Source organism: Fundulus heteroclitus, chromosome 14 (assembly GCF_011125445.2).
Source record: "Fundulus heteroclitus isolate FHET01 chromosome 14, MU-UCD_Fhet_4.1, whole genome shotgun sequence".
Classification (NCBI taxonomy): domain Eukaryota; kingdom Metazoa; phylum Chordata; class Actinopteri; order Cyprinodontiformes; family Fundulidae; genus Fundulus; species Fundulus heteroclitus.
This window is the reverse complement of record NC_046374.1, coordinates 5,830,667-5,855,389: the sequence shown is the minus strand read 5'-3', so window position 1 is coordinate 5,855,389 and position 24,723 is coordinate 5,830,667. Positions and strand designations below refer to the sequence as shown.

General features: G+C 40.8%; 2 protein-coding genes across 2 annotated transcripts in view; both read left to right on the top strand.

The window, feature by feature from the left end:
- LOC118565912 overlaps nt 1-24,723 on the top strand; it is a 377,406-nt gene that overhangs the window by 176,553 nt on the left and 176,130 nt on the right. The window lies entirely within an intron of this gene.
- Nucleotides 1-24,723, top strand: part of adam19a (ADAM metallopeptidase domain 19a) — a gene marked incomplete in the record, with an annotated part of 318,150 nt that overhangs the window by 152,746 nt on the left and 140,681 nt on the right. Inside the window, 1 exon segment of the mRNA XM_036146125.1 lies at nt 19,939-20,020.

Sequence of the window (24,723 nt, the reverse complement as noted above, 5' to 3'; positions counted from 1 at the left end):
CTATAATTGCGCTCTTCTGGACTGAGATGTCTGATGTTTCTCCAGGTATCTGTTGGAGCCACTTCTCCAGAGTTGGGGTTACTGCCCGATGTCCACGGGCACTATTGTTGTCTTCACCTTGCAGGCTCTTTCTAGTTCTTCCCTGAGCCTTGGTATTTCTGCAGTTTCTCGTGCTCTTTTTTCCTAATATTTCCATCACTCAGGATGGCCACATCGATCACAACGGCTGTCCTTTGCTGCTTATCAATGATTACAACGTCTGATTGGTTGGTCATTACCATTTTGCTTGTTTGTATCTGGAAGTCCCACAGGATAAAAACTCTGTCATTCTCCACGACCTTGGGAGGTGACTCCTATTTTGACCTGGGGGTCTCCAGTTGGTATTCTGAACAGATGTTTCTGTACACTAACCAGCCATTTCATTATGGCATTACATGTATTCCTTCACTGCTAGTATTTTACACCCTGCAGTCAGATGCTGGATGGTTTCTGGGGGCCTCTTTGCATAGCCTGCACCTGGGGTCTTTTCTGGTATGGTAGATCTGGGCGTCTATTGCTCTGGGGCTCAAGGCCTGCTCCTGTGCTACCATGATCAGTGCTTCAGTGGTGTACTTCAGTCCAGCCCTCTCTAGCCATTGATAGGATTTGGTTATATCAGCAACTACAGCTGTCTGTCGGTGGTACACCCCATGCAGGTGTATGTGTATATATATATATATATATATATATATAGCAATAGCTCTTTCAATTGTTCTGTCTTGGAAAGAAACATAGTTATCACTGAAGACAAATAGTGACTGAACATTTCATATGGCAGCAGCTAAATTCTTTTGGGCAACTAGACGTGATTTGAACTTACTGAAGTTTAACTTGATTATCAGAATGGGAAACAAAAGAGATTTATGGGAAGAGAAATGCGGAGTATCATTGGAGATATAGAGACCACTAAGAATACATTTGAGAAAGTTAATGCTATTACCAGTTTTACCCTGGGCAAATGGTTACATATAATCCGGAATTTTAAAGTAGAGGAACAATTGGGTTTGATTCAGTGGCCAGCCTACAACAAACATTTTACACAGGACCGGAAAACTTCTTTAGAGAGAATATTGCCCATCTCCTTGGCAGTGGGAAGTTTCTGTAGGGCAACCAGGTGAACCATCTTGGAAAATCTGTTGACGATGGTGAGAATGACGGAGTTACCTTTGGAGATGGGCAGGCCAGTGATGAAGTGCATGGATATGTGGGACCAGGGCCGAGAGGGCACAGGAAGTGGTAGTAGTTGTCCAGAGGGAGGTCTTCGAGAGGCCTGGCTGGGCGACTTGATTGCACTGGGTGCAGGCTGCAACAAACTCAATGATGTCAGAGATTAGGGTGGGCCACCAAAACTGGGTCTGGACTACCTGAGTAGTTTTGGTGACCCCAGGATGACAGAACAGGTGCGAGTTGTTACACTGACCAGATGATCAGGAACAAAGAGCCCTTAGGACAAGCATCAGGAATATGTTGGTCACTGGCGGCCCCTCTGACCTCTCTCTCCAGGTTGAGCATGGTGATGGAAAGGCGAACAGAGTCCAGAAGGACAAACTCCTCAGCACCACTAGTACATTCACCCGATGTCTCATAGATTCTGGATTGAGCATCAAGTTTAACGCTTTTATTACCGGGTCTGTAAGACAAGAAAAAATTGTATCTTCCGAAGAACAGAGCCCATCTAGCCTGTCTAGGATTTAATCTTTTGGCTGTCTTGGATTTCTCTAAATTCTTACGGTCATTCCACACAACGAACATTTGATTAGCCCCCTCCAACCAATGTCTCCACTCCTCAAGAGCCATCTTGATTGCTAGGAGCTCACGGTCTCCCAAATCATAATTGCGTTCAGCACTAGACAAGCTCCTAGAAAAGAAGGCACATGGGTGAATACGACCATCGTCAGATTTTTGGCTGAGAATTGCCCCCACACTGGTGCTAGAAGCATCCACTTCGAAGAATTGCTTGTCAGGACCAGTTGACTGAAGAACAAGGGCAGAGGTGAACAGGTATCTGAGTCTGGAAAAGACCTTGTCTGCTTGGTCATTCCAGGCAAACTTAGGAGGAGGTAAGAGCATTGAGGGGAGCAGCGACTTGGCTGTACTTTCTAATGAATCTTCCATAGAAATTAGCGGACCCCAGAAACTTTGTAACTGTTTCCTGTCAGAGGGTGTTGGTCATTCAGAAACAGCCCGGACTTTGGACGGATCCATGGATATCTGATCGGGAGTCACAATGAATTCGAGGAAGGACATAGTGGACACATCAAACTCATACTTCTCTGCCTTTACCAATAACTGATTTTGGAGAAGGCGGAGAAGAACTGACCGGACGTGTGGTTTATGGCTTTTCAGATCTATGGAGTAGACATTGATGTCATCCAGGTAGACGAAGAGGAAGTGACCCGACAATGTCCCTTAAAACCTCGTTCACAATGTTCTGAAACATGATGTTCTGAAATTAGAAAGTACTGCAGGTGCATTGGTTAGTCCAAAATGCATGACTAAATTTTCATAGTGGCTGGTCGGTTGTTGAAAGCAGTCTTCCATTCACATACCCCCCCCCCCCCCTTTTCGGATACGGACCAGATGATAAGTGTTATAAACATCCATGTAGGCCACGATATGGGGGGGTGGGGGGAAGACGTCTGGGGGGGGGGCTTATGTTGTGTGAGCCTCGCCCCGGGCGGCTCCCTTCACCCCCTCTCGCATTTAGACATTGAGGGTTCTTCTGGGTAGTTGCTTGGAGGGGGGGCGCTGGCACCAGCTCCCTTCCGGAGGGGGGGTGGGCTTTGCCGTGCACCCCCTTCGGTGCTCCCAGTTTTAAACACACCTGAGAACAACATGCAACAACACAACATTTGAGCGGGCGTAGGGAGGATCGGGGGTCTTTTGCACACCCCCGATCTCCGATCGCGGCACGGAGTCTGGGGCCTGGAGGAGGTGCGGGCCACTGGGTACGGGGTCTTGGCGGGGGGCTGTTGCGGCTGGCCGGCGGCTTACCGGATCTGGGGCTGGCGCCTCTGCTCTCCCCAGGAAGGGATGGGGGGCAGGGGTGGCTAGGGTAAGGTCGGGGTGGGAGGGGGTTTATTAGGTATATAGTGGGTGATGGGGGGCTCTGGTCGGATGGCCCGTACGGGTCGTGTCGGCCCCCCTCTTTGGGGGGCCTGGTCCGGGGGGCGCCTGGTCCGGGGGCGGGGCCGGGGGTCGGGCACAGGCAGTCGTATTGTTGAATTGTGGTGACCCCCCCCCCCCACTTGGGATTTTTGGATGTGAATGCTATGTGGGAATGTGTGTAAAGCGTCCTTTTTTTTTATTTATTTTTTTATTTTTTTATTTTATTTATTTATTTATTTTTTTTGGTGTCTGTGTGTGGCGAGTGGGGCACAAGGGAGGGATGGTGTGAATGAGTGTTTTTTTTTTTTTTTTTTTTTTTTTTTCCAGGTTTGGGTTCGGTCCGCTCCCTCTCCCAAGATCATCTCAAGTCTCCGCTAGGTGCGGAGCCCATCCCCCCACGTCCTGCCCTCTTCCGCTGCGTTGGCGGGCGCCTTGACCCTCTGGCGCGTTGACGGTCCTCGGGTTTGGGGCGGGTTCCCGGGTGGGCGCCGGCCCATTCCCGGCGGTGGCTTCGCGGGGCCTGGCCCCCCGGGGGGCGGCCGGGGCCCCTGCCGCGGGGGCGGGGCGCCCCTGGGGCCTCTGGCCCCCAGGGCCCATGGCCAGGACCACTTCAGCGCGGCCGGCTGCCGGCGGAGCCCACGGGCTCGTCCCCGCGGCTCTTGAGGGCGTCGGCATTGCGGTGGCTGGGGGATTTCCTCGGGGTCGTCTCTCCTCTTTCCTCAGGGGGGGGTTGCAGATTTCCTGTGAAGGCCCCTCTCGGGCGCACTGCTTTGGGGCCCCTTTGGGAGTCCTGGGTTATGGGTTCCCTGACCCCTGCCTCTGTGCTCGGGGAAGGTGGGTCTTCGGTTCTCCACAATCACTATCAAGCCATTTCCTTCTGGATAATTTTCACCTAAACTAGTGCACTCTCACAATCTCCCACAGGTGCTGGGTCCCAGGTATTAAATGTTCACTTATATATAGAAAGGCTATAATTTATTTACTTTCTTTTACTTTATTTTTTTAGGTATCACATTACACATGTCAGCTTAAATAATAATACATATGATTTAGCAATGGTATCAAGGTGTTACACGATTGTATCTGTTGCTTTATGTCTGTTGGTTGTGCTGTTCTTTTTGTGTCTCTTTCCAGGTGATGGAGCAGACAGAGGAAGTTTTATCATTCTCTTCCTTTTATCTCTTCTTTCTTTCACCTCTTCTTTCTCTTTTTTTTCTCTTCTTGTTTTTCTTTTACTCTCCTACAAAAAAAAAGAGAAGAAAAAAAAAAAGAAAAAAAAAAAAGATCCAGTTTAGTGAAGATCTTTTCCCACTGAATTTGATTAAAAGCAGTGTTCATGAGTGGTAACGGGTAACGGTTCTTAACAGTGATATTGTTGAGTCCCCTATAATCGATACAGGGTCTGAGGGAACCATCTTTTTTGCCCACAAAGAAGAACCCTGCCCAAGCAGGAGAGGATGAAGGGTGAATAATTGCGGCTTTGAGGGACTCATGGATATATTTCTTCATAGCCTGAGACTCGGGCAGAGATAGAGAGCACAAGCGACCTCTAGGGGCTGTAGTACCAGGAAGCAGACTGGGGAATGAGTGTGCAGCAAATAATCAGGTCTTTGAGCAAGAAGGAGCCTAACCCAGAACTTCGACCTTCCGGCAATCAATTTGGGGATTTTGTTTCTTAAGCCAGGTGACTCCCAGAATGATAGGAACCTGTGGCGACTGGATAATCATGAATCAAATCTCCTTACTGTGATTACCCTCAATAGTCAGGCTCATCTTCTCAGTGATGAGATGGGAGTGGTTGAGATGGTGTCTGTCCAGTGCTAGAACGTTGTGTGAAGTAGGGCCCGAGATGATGTTGATGCCCAAACTTCTGACGAAACATTCATCCAGTGTCAGCCCCGGAATCAATGAAAACAGAAAGTTGATGAGACACGGATGACACAGTCAGATTAACAAGGAAAGTCAAAGTTGGAGAATTGGAGGCTTTGGTTCAGCTCAGTAGGGTTCTTCCCTCCCCTACTGTGCCTGACCTTTTAACAGACAGTTAAACACTTGGTGTCCCTTACCACCACAGTATAAACACACATTTAGCTGATGCCTGCGTAGTCGTTCCTCCTTGGAAAGCTTTGTTTCGCCCAGCTGCATGGGTTATGGTTCAGGCCTTTTATCAGAAGCAGTCATTTATCTGGGGTGGTGGTGGCTGAACTGGCTGGAGAAGTGTAATATTCTGAGTTCTGTTATGGTTTATGTTAGTTTTAGTTTTTCCTTCTCTCTCCTGTCTTTTATTATCTGGCTGTTTTGAGTTCTGTCTTGTCTGATTTCTTGTTTAGATTAGAGTTTACTGTTGTAGTTTATTCTGTTATGTCTTCAGAAGTTTCTTAGTTTTGGTTTGGTTTTTTTAATCTGTTCTTGTTTTGAGCCTCGGCACTGATGTCTGGTCTAATTACTTACTCTGCACACCTGCCTAACTCCACCCCTGCTGCAATCACCTCTCACCAGTTTCACCTGATTCCATCTCCATATAAACTGCTGAGACCAGACATCAGTGCCAGGTTGTCCTGTTGAGTATGGGTGAGTCTCCTTCTGCAAATTCTGTGTGTTATGTTTGCTTTTTGGATTTTTTGACCCCTTTTCCTTCAGAAACCTGAGCCAGTCTGTCCGGTCTGTTCCTGCCTTGTCTGCCCTGCTCGTTTGTTTACTTTTTGTGTCATCTTTTTGTTCAACAGTCTGTTTGGATTTTTTCCCCTGTTTTTTATGTTGGTGATTAAAGAGCTTTTTTTAAGAAACCTCTGCTGGTCTGGCTGAATTCTGGGTCCTTTTCCTCAGAACATTACAGAGAAGGCGTCCTGAAACATCGCTCCCTCTTACGTTCCATCAGAGGTCAATCCATGTAGCCAGTTCCTCCAACTGTTTAAGGGATCGGGATAGTTTCAGATGGCCAACTCATCTTTAATTTTATCATTTAGATCTGACATAAAGACATCCATTAATGCCTCCTTGTTCCACTGACTGTCTGCAGCCAATAAATGAAAATCAATAATGTAGTCAGAAAGGGATATGTCTCCTTGTTTCAGAAAAAGAAGCTGCTCAGGCATCATGACTGAGCAGAATAGGGCTGAACTCCCGAATAAGTTCCTGAGAGAAAGCCTGATATGCGTGGCAAATGTTAGACCTCTTCTGCCACTCGGAAGTTCCCCACAACTTAGCCTTGCCTGCTAGTAAGGAAACAACATAGGCCACATTAGAACGACCAGTGGGATAAGCAGATGGTTGCAACTCAAAATGGATCTCACATTGAGTTAGGAACGCTCAACACTGATCAGGATCGCCTCTGAACAATTCAGGCCAAGATAACCGAGGCTCTATAGTGGCTAGAGTCAGAATAGCCGGAGCAGTGACGTGAGCTGACGAATGCGGAAGTGGGGGGGCAAGTGGAGGTGGACTATGTAGATGGTCTAATATCTCTCTAACGCTGGACTCTAACTGAGAAATGGATTCTTCCTCGCCTGCATGCCTCTGCTTGTCTGGCGATCCATTGTGGGCCAGATTATTCTGTAATGACCGAACACAGAGGACCCAGAATTCAGCTAGACAAGATTAAATAGTGATATAAAAGCGTGTAAGAATATATGGCAGTGGCTCTGTATATTCTTACTTTTTCATCTTTTTTTATCTGCTTCAAGTAGTGTGTGTGTGTGTGTGTGTGTCCTTATCTTCTCTCTTTTCGACTTGGAATTTACCGTGTTGTGGTCAGTTTTGCTGCTAATTTCTTTTTTTTGGGGGGGGGGGGGCATTGCAGCATGTGGCTGCTGCATGAGATGAACTTTCCTATCCTCATGGGGAGGACATTGATAGAATAACAGAATGCATCATGGGCAATAGCATCTTTTACACTGGCTCCATTTGGCTCGGCTCTACTCAGCTCCACTTGCTTAGTGAGTGTTTCAAATACAGTTTTTTTCAGCCATGGGCTGGGCTTTTCCTGAGCGGGATAGGGACAAAATTTGACATAAACATACTGCTTTTCACTGGTTGGCCAAGGCAGAGGAGAAACAACAAGGTTTTCAATGAGGAGGTCCAGGGAAAAGTTAAACTGAAAAGCGACAACATTAACATTAAAGACCATCATGGACAGAGTGGGTCAAACTGAAATATAATTTTACTATTTACAAACTATAAACTATATCTGAAGGAAACAAAAGAAAAGACTTGAGCTTTCTATATGCAGACAGATGCACTGTATTTAATGATCAGATGCATGGATTTAGTGAGGTTTTCTCTCATATTACACTGAAAGCTACTAAGTTTTGTGTCTAAAGAATGTTTGGTTAAAAATGTGTTCACAGCCCCTGATTGAAAACACTGGCAACCCTGATTGAACCACCGCTTTGATCCAGCCTGCTGCCAGCCAAACTAAATCAACTAAATCAGTGCAGCGCGAATATCCAACCTATAAAAATGATTTCTCTGTGGTCAAGAGTCAACGGTTTTGTGCTTTAAAGTCCGTGTCATCGTTCCTGCCATGGCTGAGGCAAAAAACTTCTTTACAAAAAATCATGACTCTGTGAGGCAAACTTTAGAGCAGAGTCTCCCCTCCCCGCTTCCGTCATGCCCCCATACCTGTACAGGCAGAGAGAAGCTGGGCCTTATTTATTAGTTCAGGCCGATCTGTGATCTGATCTGTATGCAAATATTTATCCTTGTGGATTATTTTATTGTTTAAAAAAGACATTCTTTGCATGTAATACAAACTTTATATGTATTTTGGTTTTATTCATCTTCTTACTTATAATGATCTATTTACTTTTATTTTATTTTGATTGCATTTAAATTCATATTTCATTCATCTAAAAATGCACAATATAAGTTAATATTTCATTAATCTAAAAATGTACGATATTCATACGTTTTTTTTCTCATTTTGGTCTTAATATTTCCCCACTTTAGAGAAATAAATACATAAAGTTTGTTACAACCGCAAAAACACACTCAAACCACATCAGCAAAGCTTGGTTTCCAGAATGCTAACAGGAGCTATGCCTGTTAACTCCATGTGTTTTTTATAAACACAGTAGAAAATCATTAACTAAACCATTCTAAACTTTCCCTGTTTATTTCTATACCAAACCCCTCCCATTGTCTCTGGTTGTGGCGACAGGACATCTGGTTGCAGTGAATTACTCTGAAGTAAAGCTGGTTATCTTGGCAGCGAGCAGACAGCTAGCTTGAAAGGGGAAAACAGCCGTTGTCTGGGAAGCCAGGCCTGGCTGGGCGACCTGTACACGGCACCGGGGAGGGGTTGCGCTCGGCCTGTGAACGGGGATCACAGCATGGGCTCTCTGCACGACTTTTCCAGCATCAGACTTCTGCACAGCCTTTCCTGCCGTAGCTGGGGTTGTTCTATGGGGGGCCTGTGCAGTTTGCAGTGGGCGGCTTCAGATCAGCTTTCTTCTTAGCTTGGCCTGGCAGAAGGAGAGGAGACTGCGCCGTCTCGACTCAGCTCTCCTGCAACAGCTGAGAAACCTTACAGGCAGACCGTCTCTAGGGCAGTCGGCTGTTAAGTTCCGATGTTGAATTCATAGAAAACAGACTTTACTGCAACTGTTTGTGGGTGTCCGAACCCATTCGGACCCAGTTGGCTGTCTCTCCAATGCTGCTGTTGAGGAACATCATGCAAAAGTGGGCGATTGTATTTGGGCAGTAGGTCTTTATACAGTAAGCCCCTGCTTTGAGAGGGAATACCTGGGTGCCTGTAAAAGTCTCATGTTTCATGGGGCTTTCAATTCAGTCTGATTTATCCCACATGACTTGATTGCACAACATGGCGTATTATAAATAATTGTACAATATATTATTTTTGACTTTGTGATAAATTCATTCACATTTGCTTTAGAACTTTAGATTAGCTTGTTCTTCATGTTCCTAATTTATTATGTTACTTTGTTTTTGTGTTTTTGGCATTGCTACAGTCGAATTTCCCCATTGTGGGACGATAAAAGCTATTTCTTATCTTAAATCCTGCAGCTGTCAATGGAAAAAGGGGCTATCATGTGACCAAGGTAGTGACCAGCACAAGGAGGTGTTGTAGTTCAATACCTTACACTACTGAGGCCCCTGTTTGTTAAATTAATAAATTGTAATGTTGCCAATGTCTCTTTTTTTAAGATATCTATCATCCAATCCACAAACAACACCAAACCAAAGCCAATACTAGAATACAATATTTTTCATAGCTGCAGCCCACATGGTTAACTCTGCAGCTCAACTCACAAATACATTTTCTTTTCAAATGTGGCACTACTCAAAGTTAAATTACCAAGCTAAGAATCAGTATTACATTTGTCGCAAAGAAGCATTGTTAAGACAAATAACTAATTAACCAAATACAAATTTCCTTAACTTTAATGCTAATTTTATTTCAGTATTGTAAGTCATTCAACATCACCATAACTACTTGCTGAGTAACAATTTCTCTGGGCTTATGTTCCAGCATTGCTTCTAAGTTTTTTGCTTAGGTCTTTATTAGCTTTACATTTTTTTTTTTTTTTGGCTTTTGGCTGTGGTGTTAGGGGTTGTGGTTAACCTCATCCTTGCTGAAATAGTGTCACCTTTCAACAGTTTCAGAGAAAGGGGGCCTTACTTCCAGGAGCAACGATGAATCTAAGCAGAGATATGGTTTTATGACGGATGTTCTAATGATGGAGATTTAACTTTGCACTTCTGCATCTTGCTGTTGATGCAACTATAAAGAGCAGCAGCAACCCAGCAGCAAGAGGTGTTTGTGAGAATGAAAAAAGAAATAACACCTTTGAGCTTTCAGTTCTCATTTCCTTCATATCTGCAGCTCGGTTGATGCTGCACTGAAAACATTGCATCCTGTTTAAATGTCTCAAATTATTTCCCGTCCCTCTGAATCCGTCCTTACATACTTATAATAATTGTATTTTTTTGGAGGCCTAAACTGATTATGATCAAACAGATCTTGCATTTGGAATGACAGTATAAAATGGATCTAATGACTCACTAAGCTCAGATTTCCCAAATAAGACTTTTTTGTTTCACTAATGGAGTTAGGGTTTCAGAAATGACAAAATTTGTTTTAAACAAATCTAAATAGATTGTATCTAGGTTTGACTGTATTGCTGGTATAGCACTTTTTTCAATCTAAGGTGATCTCAATGCCATTGTGTGTTGTAACAAATAATAAACATTTCAGAAACCCTCTGGTGGACTGGTGACCTAACCAGGGTATGGTCCTTCCATTTTCTAATATGGACAGGAGATGGGCATCACCAACCCACCCTGGGAAGAATCCTTTCTGAATGGAGTTTGCATGTTTTCTCTGTGCTTGTGAGGGTTCTTTTCAGTTACTCTGGCTTCATCCCAGAGTCTAGTTAGGTTAATAGACTTCTCTTAATTGTCCCTAGGGTGTTGGGGTCCATGACTGTTTCACCTATCTCTCTCTTACGGACTGCCAACCTGTAGGGTCCCCATCAATATATTGCTTGACGGGTGACGGTTCTATACCCATATGTATGTAGGTATAGAAAATAGATCAATAAACAGATCCATATTTAATGCCAACTGCTAAACCATCATCTTCTGCTCTGTTTGAGACCTGGTGGTATTCATTGAAATTTTTAGGGATAGTCTGTTCGTTTTTGCTGAATAAAAATGTACCCCACAGCCGGGGATCATTATTCCCCAATTCACTATCATGTTGATCATACATTGATGACAGCATGGCAGGTCATACAAACACCGAATCTTTGTCTCTGAAACCACCTTGTTAAAAATTGTGTAACGTGTCTTTAAAATAATAATGGACCTCCAGGGATTAGACCTGGTATTAATGGTAGTAGATGTTTTTGGAGTTTTTCTGAGCAGTATTTAAATTTGACTAGCTCCATGTATCCAGTTTAAGTTTACTTTCCTGGATCTGCTCTGTTCTCTGAGTGAGAGTGGTATCCCTTGATACTCATTAGTAGAGCTGTACGATTTTGCCAAAATTTAATATTGCAATACATTTCAACCATAATTACTAATGTGATTTAATTTGGGCTTTTCTCTCCATTAACCACATGCAACAAAATGGCCTGTAGATAAAGTTGTTTGTAAACAAGGCCTATTTCAAACAAGAAATCTGTGAGAATATTCTTATTCATCCTGAACATACTGTGCAACCAACAAACAAGTCTATGTATTACGTAAACAGTTTGACCAGTACTATGTTGAGATTCCTGAACCTTTTGGTAAAAAAAATATTGAATGTATAAACTCTAAAAGAAATAATAAAATTAGATTTTCTCACTGCTGCAACTCTCTTCCATATGGAGGCAAATCCACTTAAAACATATTACCGACCTAAAGAATGCGTCTTATCCTTTAATTGTTACATAGCCAAAAATTGCAGACCTCTGCAATTTGGAAATTGTGCTTTTGCGATTAGATCTTTGCCAACTGGCGCCAGAAAATGCTATTATTTGGCTTTCTTCGTCTGGAAACAAATGTTTACAACCCTTTACGGCCGCATCCATGATGAACGGTTAAACTCGCTCAGCTGACAATACAGCGATCTGATTGGCTGAGCAGCAAAAATCGAATCACGTGACCTCTTGGACCGGAGCGCAACAGTTTAGATTTTTTATCGGCTATAACTTATTAATGTGCAAGTGAAAACGTGGGAACATTGGTGTTTTGAGATCACTGCTATGTGTAGCAACTTATCCAAATGCAAGAAAGTTGCCCCCTGACAGTTCATACGAAACTTCTTAAGGAGACGTCCTACAGATTCTGGCCCACGGACTAGTAGGGAGCCGTATGGTTAGACTTACAGCAGGATTAATCTCTAAACAGCTGGATTTACCTCCACCAACTCCTCCTCACAACAACTGCTTCACCCAAAATATTGCAAACCCAATATAATTTAATACTATATAACTTTATAACACTTGTGCTTTGTCGAGCCCGTAAATAAATGTTGAGGGAGGGGGAAAACATCCCACTTGCTCAAAGTTATGGATGCCCTCCAACACCCAGTTCTCGAGGGCGAGTTTGCACCTGCTTTTTAAACATAATAAATATAGATGCAAAAACTGCGCTCGCAGTCAGTTTCACTTTTGATAAATCGCTTTTTGGGTGGCATTTCCATTTCCATATCCCCTCCAATAAATGTTAGTGGATTGGTCTTCAGCATAAGATCTACATATGCATGAAAGCACAAACAAAAAAGTTTGCACCTGCTGTTCAGTTCATTTTACACATGCAATTTGGACCTGGGATGACGATCAGCTTTGTACACGGCAATTGATTTGCACGTTTTAATTCACAAAAACCTTTTGAAGATCAAGCCCTAGAGCCTAGTTCAGCCAAGTTATAAGTTGTGCTTTGGTTTTAGCTTTTCAGCTTTAAGGATCTTCTCTTCAGTTTCATATTTTGATGCTTTAAAAGAACAAAAGACATTTATACATATTTAATTATAACAGAATGTAAGAATTTAATTTCATTTAATGTAAGTCATTTTCTTGACGTCCTACATCAGCCCACACACAAGAATCTCCTAAAGCTTTCCGTTGGAAGCCTCGGGGTGCTGAAAACTTTGACAGTTGTTTAGCTGGAGATCAAAGCGGGTTAACATATGGTAAAGAAATACAGCAAGCTTGGTTAATTTTATTTTTAGGTCTTTTTATGTTTTCTTCAGTGTACAAGAAGAAAGTTCTCAGAATGTTTAAACTGTCAAGGTTGATATTAAATTGAGAAAGGATAGGAAACGAGTGGAGTATTATTCATTCATCTTATCATTTGAAGCAAAAACTATTGAAATGGAAAAAAATATATGTAAAGCCAGTTTATAGGATCCAACTAGTCTGCTGGCAAGTCAGTGTTTTTCTCTTTCAGTTTATGTGAGGATAATTGGCTTAAGGTATTCACGGTAAATCATGTGCCATTCACCCTCCATGGCATTTTACCTACAATTAACCTGTAATTTAAATGGTTTTTTTATCCTTTTTTATGTGATCGATATGTATAAACTTGTCTAAGTTGGTGAAGTAAAAATGTGAAAATAAATTATTTATGAAAAAAATATTATATTGGCATCTGTATAAGTATCCACCCCCTTTTACTATGAAGCCCCTAAAAGGTTCTGATGCAAGGTGATGCAGGTTCAGCAAGTAATTACATTCAAAAGTCCCATTACTACTGAAATGAAGTCCTCCTGTGTGCAATCGGATGGGGGGGGGGGGGCATTCAAGTCCAGTAATCCAAGTGAGGAGTGCTTCCGCGTGAATCCAACCTAGGTTCCTGACCCAGGGGGAAAACATCAGGCACAGCGAATGCGGTGAGACGCAGGGAATGCGGTGAGGAGTTTAGCCTTAAATGCCACTGGTAAGAAGTGGTGAGCTTGTAGAGACTGATCCATAGCCACTTGTAGAGCTGAGGTCATCACTCCATGATATGTTATGGCCATGACTACGCAGTGATGAGATCAAAGCCAAACACTGAACTAAAGCCTTTACTATATTGGCTGATAAAGAGCTATTTAAACAATTATACATGAGCTATCTGGCTGAAAGGATTCTATGGGTTTCCCCTATCTGTGTACATCTGTCATGACTTAACATACAACACATATCAATATTTTTAGTCTTTAATTCTGTCCAGTACATGTTTTACTGCACCTTTTCATGTCAGTACATTATACGGGCCTCTACATTGCTATTCATATTCTCACTGGAAATTTAACAAAAAAAATCAAACCTGATCTAGATTATTGTTCATGTATGATGGATTATTTAAAACATAGTTTGTAGTTGTTGGAATGTTATTTTTAATTTTCAGGTGGGCAGGGGGTGACAAATTTAGGTGTTGATTGAACTTATTGACCGCCTTATTTCAGTCAAGCATGTAAGCTTCAAAAGGATTGCAGCCAAACTGGATTTTCCATCTGGTTGGAAAACAGCATCATTGCTGCTCCGTTTTAGCTTGATTCGACACAAGGTCTAATCTTAATCCCTTTACCTTTAAATACACGTCCCATCTTTTTTTCAGCTCTTTTCTTGAAGATTTTCTTTGTTTTGCTCTTTTTTTGCTGTCATTTCTCCATTAGTTTCTGTAAACATAATTATTCACAAAGTTTGTCTACCAAAACCTCAGATGCAAAACGTTTTTGTAAAACAGTTTTGTCCCGCTGGTTTACTGTGAAGCACTTCATTATAGCAAATTATATCTGCACAGCAAAGGCAGACTGCTTGTCAGCCATCTAAAAAAAATAGGCTCTTTGCTGTATTTTTGTGCAGTGTTTGACCCAAACTGTGATTTGTAGCTTTATAACTTTTAAATGGGAAGGCCAGTGGAAAGGAAAAAAGTATTTGTGTAATTATTTGGTAAGGGATTAGTGTTTTTACATTCACTGACATCTTTAACGAGCTTTCATGGCAGGAAGCAACACGGAGAGATCTGCACACATTCTGCTTAACAAAGATTTTAATGTGGTGATAAAAACACAGAAGAAAACCTGTTGCATAAAGATTATCATTGTAGTTTTCAGGATTTTGGCCAATTAGAATATGATATTTTTTCTCTTGAGAAGCAACCATTCTGTTCTGTGTATATACAGCATGTGTAGTGTGGCACAACGTAAAGGGTATCGATATAAAATGGGTATTGGTGTACAATATAATTTGCATTGTCTCTTTAGTTTGCTCTCCACGTCGTATATTAAATTTTATTTCAATTCAGTTTTATTTATATAGCACCAATTCATGAAACATGTCATCTCAAGGCACTTTACAAAATCAAATCCAATCAGATTATACAGATTGGGTCAGATTATACAGATTGGTCAAAAATGTCCCATATAAGGGAACCAGTTGATTGCATCAAAGTCCCGACGAGCAGCATTCACTCCTGGAGAAGCGTAGAGCCACAGGGAGAGTCGTCTGCATTGTCCATGGCTTTGCAGCAATCGCTTATACTGAGCAAGCATGAAGCGACAGCTGAAAAAAAAAACACCCATTAGAGGGAAGGAAAAACTTCCAGCAGAACCAGGCTCAGTATGAACGGTCATCTGCCTCGACCGACTGGGGGTTACAGAAGACAGAGCAGAGACACAATCCAACTAACCCTAACCCTTGGATCAGCTGAAGACTTTGAACTGCATTTTGTGGACTTCCTGATAGTAAAGAATTACAATAGTCCAGCCTTGAAGCAACAAATGCATGGACTAGTTTTTCAGCATCACCCCTGGACAGAAGGTTTCTAATTTTGGTGATGTGTATATGCCAAAGGTTATTTGTTTTGGTCAAAATGAAACAGAAAACTTAATGTTGACATGCAGGACTGAATATATCTTACATATAAATGAAAACGATTGTCTGTGGGAAGCTTGGCTTTATAGCAACGACACCCTGCTGAGAGGGGCAGTTCCTGGTTCCTGTAAAAGGCTGAAATTCCTTTGCTTACAACCCATTCTGATTTTTCCTCATGGCTTGATGGCACAACAATCTACATAATGATTTGTCAGTGACACCTTATTAAATTTATTTTACCTTCTAAAGCAGGTGTTTATAGATAAATAGCTGCATCTCCATTATCCCTCAAAAAGATTAAATATAAACAAAATGCTGCACCACTGCATCTCATCTATCAAACAATTCTAATAGAAATAATACAGGTGAGTGTCAGCTGTTGTTAAGGGCGCTAAAAGGAAGAGGCTTTTTTAGAGACCTACAAAGTCTTTAGCTACCAGCGAGTTCATGATTTAACAGCAGCAAACTACTGTCTGAATGATTATGGCCGGATAAACCTAGCTTCTCCTCACCTGCCTTCTCCTCCCGCTCCTAACTACATCACAAGAGCGCAGGGCTGTTTTCTCCTCCAGCATATGTGTTGTGTTTAGCCTCTCTCTGCTAGCAGGGGTGGTGCTAGAGGGGCGCCGGGGGACGATGGAGCCCCCCACCCACCCGAAATCTGATTGGCCCCCCTAGGTGCCCCCCAGATGATTGACATGTCACAATACCAGGTCACTGCATTACAGCAGTTGGCGCTATATAGCACAATGTGTGACTTGGGGATCTTGGGTAAGGGATTTTTTTTTTTTACAGTTGAAAAATCATTTTATTTGATGCAGTACTTTGTTTTAAAGGGGTACTTGTGATGGTGAGGTTGGTTGTTTTCCTAATTGGTTTGATAACCTCTGTCAGTTATGAATCCCAGTCAACTGTCCATTCTGGTGGACACCTTTATGGGGGTGGGGTGAGGGGTGGGGGGTAACGGAATTATTTTAGAAGCAAACAATACTCCCCATAGATAGCCTTGCCCCCGTGGTGCCGTGGGTGGGGCACCCTTCTAGTGTTATCTTGGACCCAGGTAAGGCTCTCAGCTGGCCAGCTCGACAACCCTTCTCCTTGCCATCGGATATCCTTTTGGCTAAATTCTGTTGGACTATTCAGCACTCTGTGTTCAAAAGCAAAGGTGAAGATAATGACAGAAGGTGTCAAAGGTGTGGGATCACTTTAAATTTAACAGAAAACAGTACAGTGCGCGTTTTGCAAAATTTTATTAGAATGGCATAATAGCATATCCTCTATGCTACAACAACTGTCCAGGAAACATTCTCTTCAGTGGCAGACCCCAGTGTTAATTTGCAACCAAGTTGCTCATTTATTATCAACTCAATTTTGAAAAGTGCACCAGAAAGACATATTTTACAGCTGGAAAACTTCCAAAAACAACAGATATGTGCAAAGAGTGATGTGTAATCTGCAAAAAACACAGCTCCGTGAGCCGATGCTTTGCAGAATATCAGAAGATCGATTGAGAGTTGACTCCTACTTTTTTCCTTTCTCTGCTTGGCAATGTGCCCAGCTGCAGCTCTGCTCACAGCAGAACTTTGTTTTGATCAGCCAGCATGGCAGCCGTGCTTCCATTCACATGTGAAGATAAAGGATCATTCTATTATGTGAAAATGCAGAGGGGGCACCAACACTTCACTGGGCGTCAGAAGGGATACATCAATGAGGACTGTCAGTGCGTCACCTTGTCTTGTACACGTAACTGTGAGCGACACTCGAAAGCGAAGCCACATCTGGCTGCAGTTTAAAAATATTAGGAACAACAAAGCAGAATGTGTGTTTTTTTCCCCTATCCTCTCTGTATACTAATGACTGCACATCTGCAGAGCTGTCTGTGAAACTCCTGAAGTTTGCAGACACCTATAGTGGTACCTACACCCCTGTCATGGGGCTGATCTAGGACGATGAGGAGTCTGCATACATACAGAAGGTGGATCGGCAGGTGCCCATTCTCCACATTCTGAATAAAGAACATTAATTTCCTTAGTAGCTCAATGGAGATATATTTAACAATAAATTGTAGTCATATATTATACAACCTTGTTTGACATATTGCCATTTTTAAAATATTGTGATAAGTAGGAAATATTTCTTGTGGTCTTTACAAAGGTTACTGGAAAAGGCAAACATTAGAAAAATTACTTTTTATTTTCTTCTTCTAAACTGCCCTGACAGCCTCTGATTATTGTCCATCTCTATTTGTTATCAAGAGTCAGCTTCTTAGAGATGAAAGACTGCAGTTCTGCTGATCCAACATTTCATACGGGGAAGTTAATAATGGTAAAAATGATAAAGCAGATATCAGGAAGGAAGAAGCAAAGTTTTCTGCCTTTGCACTTTGTTCCCAGATGAGATTCATTACAGGATCCAGCAATTTACAGCAAGCGTTCACATAAAACAAAGGACTAGGGTTAAAACTTTTGCTATGACTCACCAGGGCAACATGTCTACCTGCCTGGGTGTTACTCGTAAGAAAGTACAGTGTTAAAAATCAAGAATTAGCCATCATTAGTTGGGGTTTGGACCCCATCTCGCAATCGAGTGGTGTCAAAAGGTTGATTTGTGTCACTCACCATTCACTGATCAAGAAGGGTTTGCCTTTGTCTTCATTTAAAAGAAAAGGGCCATGAAAAAATCTAACTGGTAAATTAAATATAATTCATTACTGTGAAAGAAGGTCAGACGTGATTGTCTGGTGTTTGCAATGGTTCTTCCAAATAAAAATATGCATACATCATACCTTGGCCACAAAATACACCTAATTGGTTGGGAAACTGTGAAGCTGCTTCGGTTCGTCTGTAGAGAAGAAGCCACAGTATGTCTAAGGTTTCCATTACACACTACTGATAATTTACCGATTCAGAGCTTACCTAATGTTTATAGCAAGTCAGTGTACCTCTTAATGTATAGTGAACAAAGCCTTTAGAATAATGGCTTTGTACCAAGAAAGGTAGCAAAACAGATACCACTGTCCCAGTAAAACATGAGTGACTGACTAAAATTCTGTTAAGGACTTGTAGGAAATTATTACTGTAGAGAAAAGGGTGCAACTACCACAAGTATTGTGATGTGCAATCACTAGGGTATCCTGCTACAATCCCTGGGTGGTTTTGCTTCTCATGCACGAGTGAATTCACTCACAATTCTGCCCAAGAAAACCATAAATTAAAAGTGGGATCAAAATGTCCTCCAAGAGCAACATCTTCTAACAATCTTGGATCCATTTGGAGATCTGTGGATTCTTCACAATGGTGGTGTACTATTTTAGGCAAAAGGCAAATAAGTGGCTCAAAGAACAGATCACTAGAGTTTTGGATCTCTGGCATTAAAACTCCTCAGTCGTTAACCACATTGAGAACCTGTGGTCAGTTGTTATAATTAAGAAACAGAGGGTAGAAGTTAACTCAGGCACTCTGAAGACAGGAATGGGTCACTCTTGATCAGGATTTGGCCATAATACTCCATTGTACTGCCAGTTTACATGTGCATTAAATCTGCCATGATTTTCAGTAAAGAACAGAAAGAAGCACTAGAAACAATCTTTATGGTACCCCAAAACTACAGCCTTTCAAATATAGTATTTGAAAAATGTGTCTAAGGGAGGTTGTCCCCAGCGGGCTAAGGAACATGTGGGGAGTGAAGGCTGGGTGTGGTATGGGCTACTAGAACAAGGTAGAGAAATGCTACATAAACTAACTGAATGGTAAGTTGATAAATCGTTAACCTGAAAACTGATAGAAAGATCGCAACGCTAACTATTCCAACTCTAATTGGCTAGGAATTGGAATGTACATGTATGAGACAGAGCTGCTTTTAAACCCCACAGCGGCAGAGCTACTGACGTCAGTTTTTCTGGGTGACGCCACGATCTTTTGAACCAATGCTGATACAAAATTCAAGGAAATACACTTCAAAATGAGGAGGGTGCCACACAGACGGTTTTAGACACAAAATCAGGATTTCAATAAATGTGCTGTAATTTGTCAAATGTAGACAACACTATAAGACATTAATGCATACAGTTAGCAGAAAAAAGGCAATTTGGGGGTGAGTTACCCTTTAAACAACTGTGTAGACAGCCATGCTCAATCACTCAGCTAGCAACACCATTATCTAATATCATCAGCTATTGTAATTAGCTTAGCAGGTTGTGCGCTTCATGTCTGAATGTTGTTTTTGTCAAGACGAAGTTTATGTAATAAGGTTCAGCTAAAATGTTTGAGTTTTAGGTTTTATAACTTGTCATTATGGATGAGCCTTCTGGGGAGCAGAAATGCATTAATTGTTGTTTAACTAACATAAAACATGGTGCTTAAACAACTCCACATCTTTTATATGAATGTGTGTGTGATACTAACAGATTTTACAAGATTCATTGCATTTTATTGTCGAAAAATAATTTACCAACTTTGTCCCCTCTTGTCTTTTTGTCTCTTAGTGATCTTGTTGGCCCAGAATTTACAGAGACATACTACAACAAAGATGGACAACCTGTGACTGTGACCAATCCCAATTACACCGTAGGTATCAAACAACAGGATGCTTTGTGTCAAGTCCACTGTTGATCATATTGTATACAGTTATTCTTGAGAATTTGGCAAAAACTGGTAAGAATTTAAAAAAAGAAATGTTTTAAAAATAAACAAAAATATACCGTTACGCCCAGAGCATATGTTGTTAGCTATCAGATAACATAATGGTGCACCTCCTGATTTTGTGTGTTTTTTCCATACAACATACAAATTTCCTAGCTCACCCATTTTCTGTCAATGCCATAAAATCCAACACAAAGGACATTATTCCTAATTATTCTGTGCTTAAAGGTCATAACTACTACTTTTTCATCAAAACAATTAATTAAAATAAAATAATACATCCACAGAACCTCTAGAGTGGTACAGTATAAAGGTATTAATTTTGCTGGAAAAATAATATTGCATATAAATAATTGTTTTATACATTTTTACAGGTCAAAAGTATATAAGTATTTACTTCTGGTTGCAATGCCAATGTCGTCTTAAAAGGATTCTGCACCAATAGGAATAGTAGGTTGAAGTCACATGAGATGTAGGTCAGGCATTGCCAGATTGAAATAGTTCCCTGATCGTGCTAAGAAAGGGCTTCTCCTCTGCGATTAATTTTTCAATTTCAAGCGGACCAAAAAGAGGCAAAACAGTGGTGAACGATTAATTGTTGGTTTACTTTAGATTAAAGTTGTTCCATCTGATTTAACAGATAACTTCCAATTAAATCAACCATCTGTTAATGTTGTAGAGGGGCCACCATCCATTAGAGGCTGGCGCTGCTCATCCTTACGCAGAGCGAGAACCACGTCAGTTGTAAAGGGACTGTGCCAAAACAGGCAGGAAGTGGTCAAAACGGAGTCCGGTGTGGGATTATTCTGCAAAATGCACTTTACACAACTGGATTGTGTTTTAAAACATAAGCACTCAAGCTCCTTAAGTTACAACCAAAAACAGCTCCCATTCAACCGTCTTGCATGGTAAAGTGCCGTGAACCTCTCAAGCTAAACTGACCGATGTGTTAAGAATGTCCAATTTTAATCATGTGTGAGAAAACCACAATTTTTTATTTATTCAGTCAGTACTTAATACTGGTAGCTCAATAAATTGTTAAAATACAATAATGTGCCTCTTTTTAAATTAAACATATTCAAACAATGTTATAGAAATACCCTCTTGATCCAAGAGAGAATTATTTTTTTTATGAAACTGTCTATCAACTTTATTTATTAACACATTAATTGAGTAACTTGCATCACTAAATAGAACCCATTTCCATTTCTATTTTATCCTCACAAAAACACTAAAAAAGTCACAAGGGAATTGGTGTTATGTAATTAAAATTAATTGAATTAAAAAGCAACTTTTGCTTTATAGAAATCTAGATGACCTTTATCAACTCAAAAACTACTCATAATCATAAATACATCCAAAACTGGGGACACAATACACACCTTTAATTGTCTTGGCATACAAACTCTTTTCAGTGAATTATTTGATATGACAACTGGAAGACTGGGGACTTCATGCTTTCCTAAGCCTGATGAGGAAACACAGGCTAAAGTTGTGTCCCAATTCATGAATCCTTTTAAGATTTCTTGAAATGCGACCGACAAATGTGTCCTTCTTTTGCTCAATTTTAAGGATAGGTCCGGTATATCCTTTTTGGCCCTCCATTTACCATGATTCATTGGGGGTTGAAGGGGATTTGTCAAGTGGGGGCAAAAATGGCAGAGGGGAGTAAAAAGCTGTAAATAGGGTTGGATGCGTTACACTTGCTGACATAAAAGCAATTTTGAAAAAGTTTTTAGGTGAGAAGTTAGCTGTGTAAATCTGAAATATCTGCTTGGTGTATAGGCAAATCGTTTAATTTCAAAATGCTCAGACGTGCTCTGAAATGCTTTAAACATTTGGTTGATTGCGTAAATTCAACATTTGGCTGATTAATAGCCTAAATTAGAATAAAATGCAAAGATGAAACAACAAAATTTTGAACAAAAGATTGTAGGCTATCATAAATTTGTAAAGGGGAAAATAAAAACCACAGCAGGATTAACCACTTTGAAAGCGTGCAACAGGGGAAGCTCAAACATATTGTATTTTTCCTGTGCATTTGTTTAATAAAGCACTGCCACTGTTGATATAGACATTCTACTTATCAAATGAAAGCTTGCTTTCCCGTCTTTTCAAACGTATAAATCATTTTGACCCGCAGCAAACAAGCGCATTCACCTCAAGCATTTATCGAGATGATGATAAAACATACAAGTGAGCTTAACTTAAGTTTGCCATCTTGTAATGGTCCAAACCGAAACAACTTCAGTCAGGTTTAGTCTCTTTCTGCTCATATTCGTCCAGAGAACATAATCTTGTAAAAAAATTAGATCCAAACCATGTGTTCGATCCACAGAGGGCTGAAAACTGCAGTGTAACTTTCAATCTTGAAAAAAAACTTGACACATTCTTTTCATTTATATCTGTAATTGCTGCCTAAGAATCCCCTGAACAGCACCATGTTAGTCGCCATGCTTCACTGATGTGTTTGTGTTGCAATATTCAAACGTTATGGCGTTTTTTTCTCTAAATTATCCATACATCTCCAAAGTGGACCTTTGGAGTTTCAGAACAGTCTCTCCAGAAAAATGCATGGACGTAGCCAGATATAAATAATCATAGCATTCTTACTTTTGGAGATATTGTTTTGCACTTTGAAAAAATAAATGGTCCTGAGCAAAGACAATTGTTTTATTGTGTCAACTAGCCCATTCCTGCCAACTGCCGCTCTACCAGATTTCATTGTCATAATATAAATTCAGGCGAGAATATGTGGCATAACATCTTGCAGTATGTTCTCAGCCCAAAGTTGTCAAGACTGGACTGAATTAAAAAGATTCATTAAAACAGTTGATGACTTGTGAAGCCTTTCAGGCTGTACTATTTTTACTGTATAAACAAATGTTTTAGACATTGTGAATATGACAGTTTCAAAGAGAAAACAGGTCTAACAGGTTTCATAAAGTTTAGCAGAACACATTTTATAAATAATCTGTCTCTAAGTTATGACCAGTCTAAGTATTAGATCATGATCTAGAGCTGAACAAACAATTCTGATTCCTTAAAAGCAGCAAAGTAGCTATTGATTCACGCCATGAATATGACGTTAACGTCAGCATCCTGTCAGTCCCCATCTTAGTCAGCATGTAGACCAGACACATAAAGCCTGATGGCAAAGGTAGGTTGTGTGAAAGATAAACAATCATCAGAAGCTTAAATTATCAATTTGATATAAGCTCAAGACCACACTATGCTGTCTTGCCCTGACAGGAGGGGCTGGAAATGTTTTCTAAACAATCCAGGATCTTAAGAAACAAATTTAATGGTTGAGTACTTAGTTATTATTTCTGAGGTGGCTTGGTAGTTTAATATGTTTACTGAAACACAACTAGAATATGCTGCAGTGACGTTTTCATGCAAGCAGCATCTGCTTCACAACACCTCATTCTGTGTGCATAATCTGTGGACCGTGGTTACCTAGTTTTACCGGGCAGGTCAGTGTTACCACGTGTAGCTCTGCAGAGCTGTGGGTTTAAATTAGAGAGACCAGACTATTTAGAGATGGAATTGTCTGCTGCTGTAGAGTTGACCTGCTTCTATTACAAGATAAAACTACAGGGATCTTCATGCAAATGGTCTGCTTAAAATGCTAAGAGTCTTCCTGTTTTCATAGTTGTTATATTCTATAACTGTATAGACATACAAAAATGTAATTTCTTATGCTATGTGATGTGAAAAGAAATAATGCCGTCCAAATAGGCACAATACAAAAAATAGTCCAAAATATAGAAGCAATAGGAATGCATAAAATAATTTACAGACGTTTCTAAAGCTGATTACTGGACACGATACTTTAAAAACATTGTCCATATTTTTGAATAAGTTATTTTCAGGTTTTCTGGAGGTGTTTTAACGTTTAATTTTTATTTTTAAATCAGCCTTTTCAATGGAGGAACTATTTATATCCTAAACTGGACGAAAATCCAATAAAATGCTGACACAGGATGTGTGAGGTCAATCATCCTTTACTTGACCAAGTTTGAACAAACATACAGAATAACAACAAAGGCTAATGTGGACGTGTGGCACTGATATGGTAGTAAAAGAACAGTAGAAAGCTGTTCACAAAGTTAAACTTTTATGCTCTGAATTTGGTAATGTTATAAACAAAGTGGTTCTGTTGGGTCTTTTGTGTGTCATATCTGCTGGGCACCCACATCTTCATACATAAAAGGCAATTCTTATACGAATCCTGATGAAATTATTTTTTCCATTCTTCAAATTGTAAATTATTACTGAACTACTGAACAACCATATTTTAAGACTATTGAACGTGAGAGTGAGTCCTTTTTGCTGCTCTCGTATTCAGGTGTCATTACAACAATCACAAGACTTGCCAAAGTTTTTATGCTGGACGCGGCCAGGATTCGAACCTGGGTACCCTACATCAAAGATGCAGACTTAGCGGGCAACACGGATCAAGAATCTTTATTGTTATTGTGTAATCATAAAAAAAGTTTTGTGAGACCTGCCTGCTGGCCTGCTAGGCTTATAATACAGTGGGTGGAACCCTGTAGCAGTTACTTTATGGAATAATGTGAAATGTTGTGACTGTGCAATCGCATTGCCCGAGAAGTTAAAAAGTG